Source organism: Colletes gigas, unplaced genomic scaffold, assembly GCF_013123115.1.
Source record: "Colletes gigas isolate AHSC1104 unplaced genomic scaffold, ASM1312311v1 Colletes_gigas_Sc00030, whole genome shotgun sequence".
In the NCBI taxonomy this organism is placed as follows: Eukaryota; Metazoa; Arthropoda; class Insecta; order Hymenoptera; family Colletidae; genus Colletes; species Colletes gigas.
The window spans coordinates 2,015,811-2,029,811 of NW_025106659.1; the positions used below are offsets into that span (position 1 = coordinate 2,015,811).

Consider the following 14,001-nt stretch of genomic DNA (forward strand, 5'->3'; position numbering starts at 1 on the left):
AGTTATCTTTGCCATTTAAGATGCGACAAAATTGTAACTATCCTTTCATTGAATTAAAAAGGTAGATCCAGTCAAGTTTGCCAAATTGTATCCAAAAAAATTCTACGCGAAAGCTTCGTTTCGCCCTATTTGCCCGTAGCGTTTGACTTCTTCCCCCTCAAATCGAGTTCTCGATTCGAATTTGGTGTCATAAAATGTCGCTGGGGGACTAGATCCATCCCACCAAGTCAGTCTTTCGGGAAGTTCCTGCGGAAGTTTTGCAGATTAGAAACAATGTAGTCTCTAGAGCGTTTCCAGAGCGTTTATGGGGGACATTGCCGCGATTGGAACGCTGCCAAATGTCGCAAGTTGCATCGGTGACTGCCGGAAGCGTTCCACTAAATACTTAACGACGCGAACGACATCGTAAGCCCCTGCCTCGCCTTTGCATACAGGCCTGTTTGACGATTCGATTATCGCCGGAACTGCGATAACTATGATTACTCGAGTGTCTACAGTTTCCACTGTGATTTTCGCTTCAATCGAAACTGTTTGGATGTAGTATCAAAGTACAATTTAATATTCTCAAGAAAGCAATAGGATTGGAGATAAACAGTGGCTAACAAAAGTATGGGAACATCGCTTATAACCACTGAAATAGTTGTTCCTATCAATTTTCGTTGCGTATACGTATATTTATTAATGTTTATGCACAGAAATATAGAATAAGAAATAAATAAAAGTGTCTAGCATAATCATTTTATGCCCGAACATAGATATGTATTTGAACGTTTTTAGTAATAGTTTCGATACTTTGTTTGAGGCGAACACCCTGTATAAAAATTTCAACTCATTTTCAGTTAAATAAACAATCTGTAATCTAGTGGTTATCCAGAGCATCAAAATACATTTCAAAATAAATATAAAAAATAGCATAAATTATAATAATTGACATATTCGTCGGATAGAAGATAAAACACCCTTTAAAATGAAATTTGTTTCAAGCTGATAGCGTAATTAGTTCCGAAGATATAACAAATTTTCTTCGAACTTGAATTCTTGAAAAAAACTACGCGCACTGACTACTGCGCAGGTCACGTGGTTACGACGCGCGAGCGAGAGAAAGGTCCGAACCGTAAAACGAAGACAGAGACACTGGAATATAAAAAATTACGCTTTTCTTTACACAACGACATTCCCAAAGCGGAAAATCGAATCGACATAAAATAAAAACCCTTAATAGGAAGCTTTGTCGCTTTATACAGTGGTTCAATTATGGAGAAAATACTAGCAGCTTCGGAACTCCACGCGTCTGAAGTTTTAATACTTTTTTAAGAGTTTTAGAAATTAGCTCTTCATTTAAACTACGATATTTCCAGGCCGGAAAGTCAGATCGACATGAAGCACAAGTCATTTAAAAAAAAAATCAGCTTTATAGCTTCTAACGGCGGTACAGTTTTAGAGAAAACAGGAGTTTAATGCTTTCAATACTCGTTACTGGACTGTTTATTATAATATTACAACCAGTACGTAAATTGTTCAGATAATTTCATTCTTAACAATTCTATTAAATGCTGCGACGTTATTAACAATGATAACTTTATAAAATTTTGTTTGCTTTGATAGTCTGTTTGCCTCTATTTACCGAGACAAATATGATGTCAATTAAGCTAATTAAATGAGTAATTTAAACTGTTGGATATACAATCAACAATAAAGAGTTAATCATTGCTTGTAAATTCGATTATATTTATCAAACGAGATCTCTGATGTTTGTGTTATTCTTTATGAATATATCAACTTTGACAAAACTTTATTGTTAAAATACAACTAGTATACTCCAGTTATTTACATGCTTCTAACTTTTGAGATAAGAATTAAAATTGTATGTTTCAAAAGATAATGAATGGTATAGGACACAGACTAATAGAAAATATGTATACGTGGAACTTAAATGAATTCTTGAAGTTTAATTTGTAATATTAAACTCCTTTCGTCATTTATTTACTTTGTTAATGACGTCGAAGATGATGAAAACAAATGGTTGAATGGTTTTCTCCAAGATTCTTAGATTATAGTCTCAAGAAACTTTGGTAGCATTTATTCCGGGTTATTAATTCAGTCGGTTCAGTTAGCGAGTAAAGTTGGGATGTAAAGAAAGTTTAACTGTAAGTCTAAGATTATGGTTGCAAAACTTCTAGATGAAAATGAGGCCTTGAAAAATAGTCATGAGTCAAGTTCAGGAAGTGACTTTGTTAATTGACTTATTCAATGAAATTCCATCGAAATTCACAATGTTTGAAACATTACTTTATGATAACCATAATTCTGAAATACATCCAAATTTTGATATAGTAATCAAAATAATTTTAACAACACTGGTTAAAGGGGAATTAGCTTGAAGATCATTCTCAAAGTTGAAAATTGTAAAAAATTATTTAAAATCAACGATCAATTAAGAAAGATTTTCGCTGTTATCAATTTTGTCATTAATAAATGAGTCAGCAAATAATTTATGTTATGCTAATGCCGTAATTAAGGCTCCTTCTTTTATACAGTAAGTATAATTAGAAAATTTAATTTAACGAATAAGATATTTGTATTTTTATTTCAGACAAAAAGGCTCCATGTCCAAATTTTCCACAGAACAACAAATTTCTAAGCAGGGCCTAGCGAGTACTATTTTCTAAATTTTTAAACTCTTTCTTAAAGGTTTGTATATTTCTTAATATGTAATTACTAAAAAGAATTATTTTAAATTATTTTACAACTGAAAGAAGTATTTAAATGCTACTAAATCTACTGAAACTGAACGAAACTTAACTAACGATCAGCCCTTGTAGACAAGGGACAATGAAATTTTATCTGTATAATAAACTTCCCATCCTGCCATCCTTATGATAAAAAATATTGAAATTTTTCTTTCACAGCTGTTACTTTAAACCCTTAAATATAATATAGAAGCGGTTCATTAATAAAGTCACGATAATGACACAAATATGATAGTAAGTGTTAATGAAACTGACTAAAGTTTCTGACTTGCGTTATTAATGAGACCTTTGTCCGCTTTGTAACTATGTAATCTAAACAGGCTGAGTCTAATGGCAGGCTGAATGGTTTGATACCTTATGCAGAAATTGTTTCACGGCATCTGAAGTTTCCTAATCGTATCATATTCATTGAATATTATACGATATAATCAAGACGACAGTAAACGTTGCAGCGTCGTGTTAACTGTAATTCTCGTTAAAATTGATATTTTAATACGAGACGATTAAGCGTAGACTGAAAAGGCACCAAATATAACACGGAAACGACGAAACATGTAACTTTTAAAGGTAAAAAAGTCTTTTCAACAATTTTTCTGTGCTCTAAGAATTGTGTGAAATGTAGGAGCTAATGTTACGAGCTAATTAGGTACATTAGTAAAAATACCTTAAGGAGAATAATAATATACTGTACAATATTTATACTGGCAAGAAAGCAAACGTTTTTATTTTGTTCAAGTTACTTCGATTTAATTACAGACCCCATAATGGTAAGTTTCTTAAAAGTAAAGTAATAATCTTGGTTTCAACTATGTAAATAATCTCTTGTGAATATTGGGGGCTCAGAAATTCTTGTATTTCTGGTATTTAAAAATTTTAAAAAATTACATTCTATACAAATATATCCGTTAGGAAGAGTAATAATTGAAAATAATTAAAAATAATTTAAAAGGTAAAATTTATATAAAATAAAATATTCAAATGTCGTTGAAAGAATCACGATACCATTTTCTCTAGAAAAGGTAAACTATCTTTTTCAAAATGCTTGAATGTTTATGCGAAATAGTGTCGATAATATTTGAATAGATCAAATAACATTTCCAGGATCCACCGATGTGTGGAATAGCCTGTTCGCTACAATGAGAATATTATTCTAACCCAGAGCGATGGAAATTCATTTTCGACTTGATGAACCGTTCCACGAGCATCGAAATCTAACGGTCAAGTGGTAACATCTGTTTGCACCAACGCAATGCGAACAATTTCCTTAATTAGCTGACGATCCATGTGCACGTCACCCACGCACTTTGAATTACGTGCCTGCGTTCTGGCCATACTAGATTTCGGCACACGTGTGTGTGTGTGCACCAATCCCTAATAGAGGCGCATAGCGTTACTGGTATCGAGGTCCTTCACGTACCCACGAGAATGTCAAGCAGAATCGTTAATATCGGCGCTACCAAGCCAGCTCGATCTGTTTTCAATGGTCGATTGTCCGCTAATCTACAGCGGATTACGATTTTACGCGCGATCTGGATTCCAGTTGAATCGATCCCGTAATCTGAATGATCCGATAAAAAAACCTCCTTGGTCTTTGTGGTAATTAATCACTTTGCTCCCTTCGTATCTGTTTCCGTTTTCCAATCGTTAGGAAAAAAACCGTAGAAAATTCAATTTATTACTTTACACTATTTTCCCATGCGTCCAACTTACAATTGTTGTTCGTAAAAAGGAAGTTTATTTTGTACGATCATTACAATTTTCATTTATCATTTTATTCTACATCTGTTCCCAGATTCCAATCGTTAATTATCCGGACAGAAAGAAGTTTTGAAAATTGCTGTACAGAGTGTCTCACCCGATTTTGACATCTTGTAAGAAAAATGTTAAATCCAGTCGAACAAGAAATTGAACGTCCAGAAGCAAATTACATTTTAAATTATAATCAATTAAAAAGTTTTATAGAAAACTCAACAGAAGCAACTGACCCAATTAAAACAGCTAAAAAATTTACAGAGGACACACCTGCCTTAATAAAAATGCTGTTAAAAATCTATTCTTCGCTAAGAGAACGTAGTATTAAAAGTAGAATCTATAGATTACTGAAAAATCTAACTCCCAATCCACCATACGACTCTACAGATACTACAGACTTGTCATCAGACTCCGATATTATGTAAAAAACGAAAGAAAAGTAAAGACTACAATTACACAATAATGGAAAAATAATACAATGGGATATTAATGGAAACAAATTTTAAAAAACACTACCCATCAAAGAGACCCACCAAACTGCAGCTCCTGTGGAAATACACCATTGACAACAAACCACATTCTGTACGAATGCAGAGAATTCGATCAAGAAAGACAGGTTTATGGCGTCAGGTCATTGAAATTCGTGAGCGTCTCAAATCTATAGCACAAAATTTAACGATACAAATGTGAGAAGCAGCGCCGTTAATCGTCGCTAATGATCCAGATGTCGACGCGACGTAAAAGAAAACGAAAAGGAGAAGAAGAAGAAGTAATTACATTTCAGTAATCGCGAATCGGTTTGCAGAAAACAAGCCGTTGTAAAGCATAGCTTGTTTACTTCCAACGCTCGGTGTCTCGTTTAAATAGCACCATGGCGATACCAATTAATATTCCACTTCCTATCGACGCTTGTTTACGATCCTTTGTTCCGTCAACTTGGAAACTGGAAGTTCGAGGAGATACTGTGTTTGTGTCTTAATTGGATTTCCGTTCACTGACGATTCTCTTAGCGCGTTCGTGACATAGCCTCGACGCCTTGCTCGTTACGACGTACATACTATGACACATGTAAACAATGCTTTTACATCATTTTTTTTTTTACCATCTCAATATTTTATGCCAGAAAAAAATTTTACGTTTGAGATATTTTTAAACTACATCAATTTATAATCCAATAGGCATACTAGATCATTTGGTAAAAGAAATCGTCGTCTAATTACATGATCAAATTTAAAAACTTTAATACAAAAGCTATATATTCAGCAAACATTTTATTGTATCAAGTACAATACTTCTTTCGTTCTTACTATACATTTAGATAATCTTCTTCTATAGTTCGGAAATTAGTTTATGAAAATGATTATTAATATAAAAATAACTGATAAGCATCCATAACATGTGGCAGTTATTCTTATAAAGCCAACAATAAAAAAAAAGTTAAATATGGAGACTGGTTGAAATGTGTCATGAATCGAGGCCAATCAAACTTTGTTTATCCAATCCTGAAACATGAAATTGCATTTAATCGACTACGTTTTGTTCTCCACTGACAGAAATCGCATTATTCAGCGCTTGTTTCTGTCGATATTGGGAACCATGGACAACGAGATTTTCCCAAAAATCGGGCTCAAGTTTCAAAGCTACCGTATCCTGTGATGTTGCTTCGTAATAACATTTATCAATTGTTTGTTTTAACTAGAAATTTTATATCCGTTTTATCGACAAAATGGGAATTTAGTGAACAAGTTCTAAATTTTATGTCATTTTACGCTCACAGTATATCTGTACATAAATTGCAAAAGTATTCTTGAAGCACGCATATGTTTCCAAGAAATGTCTCCAATAACCACAATAATTTTTCCCTCCGTTTTTTTTCGAAACACCAACAGTGTATTATCAAATAATATTCGTATGAATTATAATGTTTATATGGAATCCTCAGCTAGTCTAGACACCGATGACACGTAAGACATCAGCCAACCATTAATTATCTGGACCACAATATCACCGAGGAACATTCGCGGCAAATAAATCGTCCGACGATCGAACGAGACAATTGGAGTTTCGATTTGAAAAACAATTCTCTCCTTTTCCTATAGACCCTTTTCTGATTTCACTGACGTCACGCAGGACCAATATTCGTCGATGTTCGATTTCGTTATAATCTCGATTGCGATTCTCCATCCGCGCTTGGAGGTATTTGAACGTTTCGTATAAAGTGGCTGCATTTCGCGGTTTACGGAACCACAAGAAGCGATTACACGAAACTCAATCACCGTGACAGGGACGTACAGGTGCATCCTATCATGCGGGATCCATTTCAATAGCAGATTGAGAACACAAATAAAAAAGTTCGTATAACTCTCTTGACCTTATTCCTTCGTTGAAGATTTATAAAACATTCTATATGAAGCCTTTCTTACGAATCGTATCCACTGTATTTTTAACCGATTAGTCGGTCTTCCATCAGTGTTTTCGTTCTTTGTGTCATTGATTTTTCTAGTCCTTTCGACAAGAGAGAATTTTATTGCACCATATGATTGATAGCAAAGTTAAATCTACTATGGCATTTTTCTATTAATTTATAATATTCTTCGTGTACGTAGAGACCATTATATTTTTATATTACTTCTTTTATCGCCAGACACAGGGGAAGAAAATAATTTACGCCACTATCAATCAAATTTTAACAAAACATGAGAACATTCTTTTGACAGAAGTTGTATTGTTTGATGAAGCAAATGTAACCTGAAAAAGAGATTTTTTTCATACTTCATAGTATGGAACGTCGGTTAAGGAACATTATAGCTGCTAAAGGTGGTCCAACAAAATATTAATATTAAATAATTTAATAATACATGTAGCGTTCGAATACTTTTGTGAGTCACTTACCATACGTGTTTCTAATAAATGTATCATAACTCTTACTTACGTTATTGAATCCTTTTCAAATTTTACTGGCATAATCTTAAGATTTCCACCTTCCTATTGACATCTACTTGTTTCAGCAAATTACTTTAATGTACATTATTTCGGCCATTCAAGTTTGCATATGTAAGCGTTCGAATACTTTCGTGAGCCACTGTACATCCAGTGATTACAACATTTCCAACAGCCGAGCGCGACTTTGGTTTCGCGCGATTATCGATGGTCCATAAATAACTCATTGATAGAGCTGTAGGAAATCCCATTTCAGATTTAATTAGTCGTGTCCTATCCGACGATACTGAAAATGCCGCTCGATGTCGCAGATTTTCCGTGTTTCCCCGGTTAAACGCGATCTCGACGAACGGTGACGGAATAAAACATCGATTTCTGGACCACCCGCTGTTGATTGGAAATCGACGGACGATGAAATTGGAAGTCGAAAGCTGCCCGGGCGAATATCCAATGAACGCGAATAACCAAGCCTGATGCGAGTGGTTTAGGGACGTGAATGGGACGCTATTAATTAGAAGCATTAAGCGTTGACTGTGATTCGATTCGCCGATTATAGACAATCGGATCAATGAACATCAAATATGAAGGGTGTATCGAAATACATGTATAGATGTAAGGTAGAAAGTCGTCGCTTAAATGTAATTAAAATGTTCGTATAAACACCTGTTTGGCCTTGTTTTAAAGTTACGGGCAAGTGCATTAAACCAAATGTAGATACTCTAAAATATAAGTAGTATAGAACCAACAAAACATTGCGCAATAAAATAACTAAGATAATTAAGCGGACCGCGAGTTTAACGTGCACGATTTAGAACAGTGGTGCTCAAACTGTACATAACGAATACGTATAGGGTATTCCAACATTGATGGAACAAATAGAAAATAAAAAATACATGTTTTTCATTCGAAAAATATTTTAAAAATTCATTGTGCATACGTGCAATAAATTCACTTTGACTGCACAAGTAAAAAGAGTGGGTAATAAACAAACATGTCAGAGCAATTCGTACTAAATATTCGGATTCGGATAACAAAATCTTTATTCCTTTTGTTAAATTTGTTTTTTCATATAGGCTCGTTCTCTTCTAAAAATAAATTTGCCAAATTGAATTTTAAACTTACATATTAATTTGTATCTTTCTAGTTAAAAATTTATGTTTTATCTTTGAAAATATATTTTGTAGAATCAAAATGTTCTAATGCAAAATAAATACTGATACCTTACAAGGAATATTCTCCTTAACGTTTCTGATTTACTGATTCTATTAGGTCAGACGTATTTCGCGCTACACTGAAAGATCAGAAAAGTACATTTTAAATATCTATAATAGAATTGAATATAGTTAAGTGCCAGGAGAGATGAAAAGTTTTCTGAACGATAAATTCGATGTAGAAGGTGGAAGGTGGAATATAAACGACCGATGAACATCTTTCACAAAATCTTCATCAAAGTACGTAACTTAATATTGTGGTTCAAACTTCCAATTAAGTTTTGAAACGAAGATAAAAAATGTTTGAAACGTGAAATCATTATATTATCGAGGAAAGTTGGCAAGCTGCGTAAACTAGGAAGTTATCAGCACCTACAATAAAAGAGTGCTTAATGAAACTGTTAGAAAAATCGCAGCAGATTTCATAGGTGGAGGGCGCGTAAATGACAATCCTTTTGCACTGTATGGAAAATATACATGTACTTTAATAATACATCGAGTATCACGCAGTGCACGCATCTTCATGGCGTCAACGACAATAATAATCAAAAAGCAAAAATCACCGCCAGGGGCTCTAGCGTCGCAACGCGAATATCGATCTCACCGATCCAACAGAAACAACGTTCATAAAGAATTACGTGAAAATGATGAACCAGAAACTATTACACGTAGATCGATTAAAAGTTACGAAGTTCTGAACATTCGTAATGGAAAAAGAATATCGAAGCAGCCTCTAAAACTTTACCAGTATAAAATTTCGTGATAAGTTTCGCGAATCATAAATTTAAAGAAGTTGTAACATGGGGGAAATTAGCTTTACAATTATTACTTGAAAATTGTTAATATTTGTAAAAATGTTTGAATTCACAATTCTAACTACTGTTTTACAATTTTGGTAATATTCGTGAAAAGAAATATGAATGTTCGCAAAATTTTAATAAAGAAAACATGATTACTTTTTCGTGGTATTTTTCTTTTAATGGACAAAACATGTTCTTTTTTTAAGACAAGCCGATGTCAACGCGTTGTTAACTATGGGAGCAATGATAATAAGTTTATTAAATATGAAATTTTGCATGACTGAACTAACTGCAGAGCAAGTGACGAACGCTAAAAATTCGAAGGAAGTCTTCGGTAAATCTTTCCGCGTCAGAACGTGTATTTCAAGAGGAATTTTGTAAACGACTTTGTGTAGCTAGTACGGCATCACCACAATTCCAAACGCGTGGTAAGTCTGCGTGTAAGTGCGGGATATTCTCCCGTCAGTGTCGGTTACTCGCTTTCCGTCAGTCTTCCAAACTTGAACGTGGAACGTTTCCGAGTGGTCGAAAGCAAATCGATCGACCGCTTACTAACGACTTTAAAACCCTAACATGTTAACCATCGACTGAGTAATAAATAGATTAACGTAATTTGCATCAAAATTCATTACAGTCTCTGTAAGCTTCTTATTAAAACGTCTTTGACTTAGCATTCTTATTGCTCATTTATGTATTTATTATTCTAGATCCGAAACAACTGTTCTTTCAGCAGTAATTAACTTTTATTTTAAGGTTCCGATATACAGCATGTTGTAATGGGAGATTCTAGGGGCCAAAATAAGATTAAAATCAAGAATAGCAATTTGTTGATTGAGGCTTCGTTAAAAAGTTATAGAAACATTTCCGACCACGCAGTATATTTTCGATACTGAATTTCTTTCTCAAAAGTACGTAGGATTTCAGAGGTATGTGTATTCACCAAAAATGATTGTAATTGACACCCGCAACCAAAAATAATTTTTCCAGAACGATTTGAAATTTTTCAATTTTGTCGACAAAGTCCACCTACTCGAATTTTATTCTCGAAAGTGCGTGAGATTTCGGGGGTGTGTCTATTCACCAAAAATGATTGCAATTGACGCCCCAAATCAAAAATAATTTTTCCAAAATGATTAGAAATCTTTTCAATTTCGCCGAAAAAAGGCACAGTCGATTTTTCTTAAAAATTCGTTTTTCATTTTTAATAAGTTTGTCTAACGCTGTACGGAAAAGTTGTCTAATACGTTTTTGTAGGTATCCATGAACTCTACTTCCTCCCAAAATTTCATTGGAATATATTTACTATTGTAGGAGTTATGCTAACTACTGTTTAACAATTGGACCATTTTTATGGTTTTTTTTTCACTTTACGGGGCTAAGGAGCAACTTTTCGAATATTTCTCTAATTTCTACAGATTCTTGATTAAAACACGCGCTGTTTGCCTTTTAAAACATTAAAATCCTCCAATCCGTTCAGAAGTTATGATGTTTTAAACATACCCATGAAATTTCAGTGAAACATGTCAATGGATGGTCAGGCATGAAATTTTTGGTAATGAATTTTTTTCTCGAAACTGCGTAGGATTTCGGGGTTATGTGTATTTACCAAAAATGGTTGTAATTGGCCCCTGCAACCAAAAATAATTTTTTCAGAATGATTTGAATTTTTTTAATAACTTTTTAGTGAAGCCTTAATCAAGAAATTGATATTCTTGACTTTCGTCTTATTTTGGAATCTAGAATCTCCCATTAAAATTTTTCCCAGGGACGAGCACCCTGTGGAATATGCTCAAAGTAAGATCACCTTAGTTTGTTTTTCTTTTCTTAAACTTTAATCAATATGTCGAGTTTGACTTTTTTTTAAACATATTGTTTGTACCGATTTGAAATTGAAATACCATTAGTACAAGTAGAAAACGGAGTATTCGACCGATAATGATAATTCTTTTAGAGAATAAACTTATAAACCAAAATAGGATAAAGTGAAATAATGTAATAAAAAAACATTTGATTATTAAATACCTATTAAGTATTTCAGCTGAAACAGCTGAATGTATTTCAACGGAACTTCATACTTAAGTTAGCGTTCTTACCCCATAATCTGATTAGATTCCGATTAATTTTCATCAATGTTATCTCTATCTTTTCTGCTAATAAAAAAAATACATTACATTATTGATCTTAGTTTTGCTTTGGTTACTAGTATCACTTCTTGGAAGGAATCACCATTAATATCCGGAACACCCTGTGTAGTGACACGCCAAGGTATTGGTGTAAGGCATTCTTCTGCGGTAATTTCTAAACACGCAATTATGCAAAGAATTCCTTAACGCACAAAGAGTTCACGCTGGTATATTAAAAGCGAGCCTTTGATCCCTCAGAATTCACAAGAAACGGATATCATTAAAATCGGGAATGGCCATGCTTGCGCAGAAAGTCAGGAACATCGTAATTTGTGCGAAATCATATTCATGGTCCGTTCCAAAAGTTGTCCCAACTTAAATTAAACCAACACTTTTTCACAAACGGATAATCATTTTTGTAATAAGGTATTGGAAGAGCATCGTTTCTGAAGAAATACGTGATTTACAATGTTTGTGGAAGCTCTTGCAACACCTTTGATCCGCCCTCCATAAAATGGTGCAAGAAGACATGTTCGAAGCCTTTTGAATGTCTGATATCACGACGAACAGCTTTCCTTGCAATTTACACTTTGGCTTTAATGGCATCGATGCGATACTGGTAAGTATCGATGTGTGCTATATTACAAGCGAGCAAAGAGCTACGCCATTAGTGTGCATTACTTTTCTATTCAAAAGATATAGCGTATTTTCGAACGTGACAACTAGTGATAATAAGGTGGTGGAATAGTAAACTGAGTAAGAGTCAGGTGAATTTAACGTCATGTAATTTGTAAACAGCCTTACAAATATCGTCGTATGCACTTTGCTTCTTAATATTAAAAAATACAATCACTACACTATAAATAATTTGTATACTTAAAAAAAAGAGGACGAAAGAGAAAGTAACAGAAAATTGAACCAATTTAAAAAAATAGATATTTACGAATTACAGAAATAAAAGGCAATAATTACTAGTGATAATAAACAATCATTGGAAACATCCACCTTCGCTATTCGCCAGATTTGGTTCTTTCTAATATTTTTCAAATTGCAAGAAATGCAATTTTGTTACGCCTTTCGATGAGGCAAGAGCTTCTACAGACAAAATACGTATTCCTTCAGAAGGGATGCATTTACAATACTCGATTACAAAGATCGTTATTATTTCGTGTAAAAGTGTTACTGTAATTTCAGTTTAAAGTCGTCGGGAGCGTGTATTTCGCACAAATAATGTCCCTGATTTTCTGTGCAGACGTCAGTGCATGCTTTTAAAGATTTTTCATTTCTCATAAATTCAGCAAGACCAAAGGACCTCTTTTAATATACTCAGAGCAAACACAAGCACGGCTCGGCGGTGGGTTTCAAATTCCTAACGCCAAGTTTAACGAGGTCATCTCTCTCACCTTTAATCAAATACGATTCACGCGTGTCGAAAGGTAATATTCTCTTCAGAGGGTCTCGTGACATTTTCGTAATGACTTCGTTTCGTTCGCCAGCCAGGAAATGTTTTTTGCTGCGTATCGACCATGAGAAATTGGGTCAGTCGCGATTAAAGATGTCCATTTTATTGCGAGAGACGGTGACATCCGACGGATTATCCCGATGCGAACGCAGTCGGACAACTTCAGAAATCTGTTGCTCTCATTGTCTTCATTTTCCGCGGGCTTTGATTTTGTTGTTTTTTCTCTACTTTTCATTTCCCGGGGATTGAATACTCTCCAAACGAATACTCGGAATGTCAACGAACACGCTACAGTGTATCAAATTTAAGGAGAATAAGAAAATCTTACGATTTATCGTGGAACGATCCATTCATAATTGTAATTACAGCGGGGGTAAAAAGTATTCGTACAGCAATCAATTTCCACAAAACCTTTATAGAACTTTGTTTATTACAAAAAGATGCATATGTATTCTCAGAAATCTGAAGAACAAAATTAAAAATAAATTGCTTATTTATATTTTCTATGAAACTATTAACGAAAGTCTTGAATTCCTGTTTCATGACACTATAACAGGGTGTTCGGCCACACCTGGGAAAAATTTTAATGGAAGATTCTACAGGCCAAAATAAGACGAAAATCAAGGATATTAATTTGTTGATTGAGGCTTCGTTCCGGCCACGCAGTATATTTTCGGTAAAGAATTTTTTTCTTGAAAGTACGTAGGATTTTTGCGGTATGTGTATTCACCAAAAATGATTGTAATTGACCCCTGCAACTGAAAATAATTTTTCCAGAACGATTTGAAAGTTTTTTTTTTCGTCGAATTTATGCACCTAATTAGACTTTCGATAAGGAATTTTTTTCTCAAAAGTGTGTTAGATTTCGAGGATATGTATAATGACCAAAAATGATTGTAATTGAACCCCGCAACCGAAAATAATTTTTTTAGAACGATTTAAAAAATTTTTTTTTGTCGAAAA

At 34.0% G+C, this 14,001-nt stretch overlaps 1 protein-coding gene across 5 annotated transcripts in view; it reads right to left on the bottom strand.

Moving 5' to 3' along the window:
- Positions 1–14,001, bottom strand: part of LOC122401968 (glutamate receptor ionotropic, NMDA 2B) — a 119,548-nt gene that overhangs the window by 78,801 nt on the left and 26,746 nt on the right. The window lies entirely within an intron of this gene.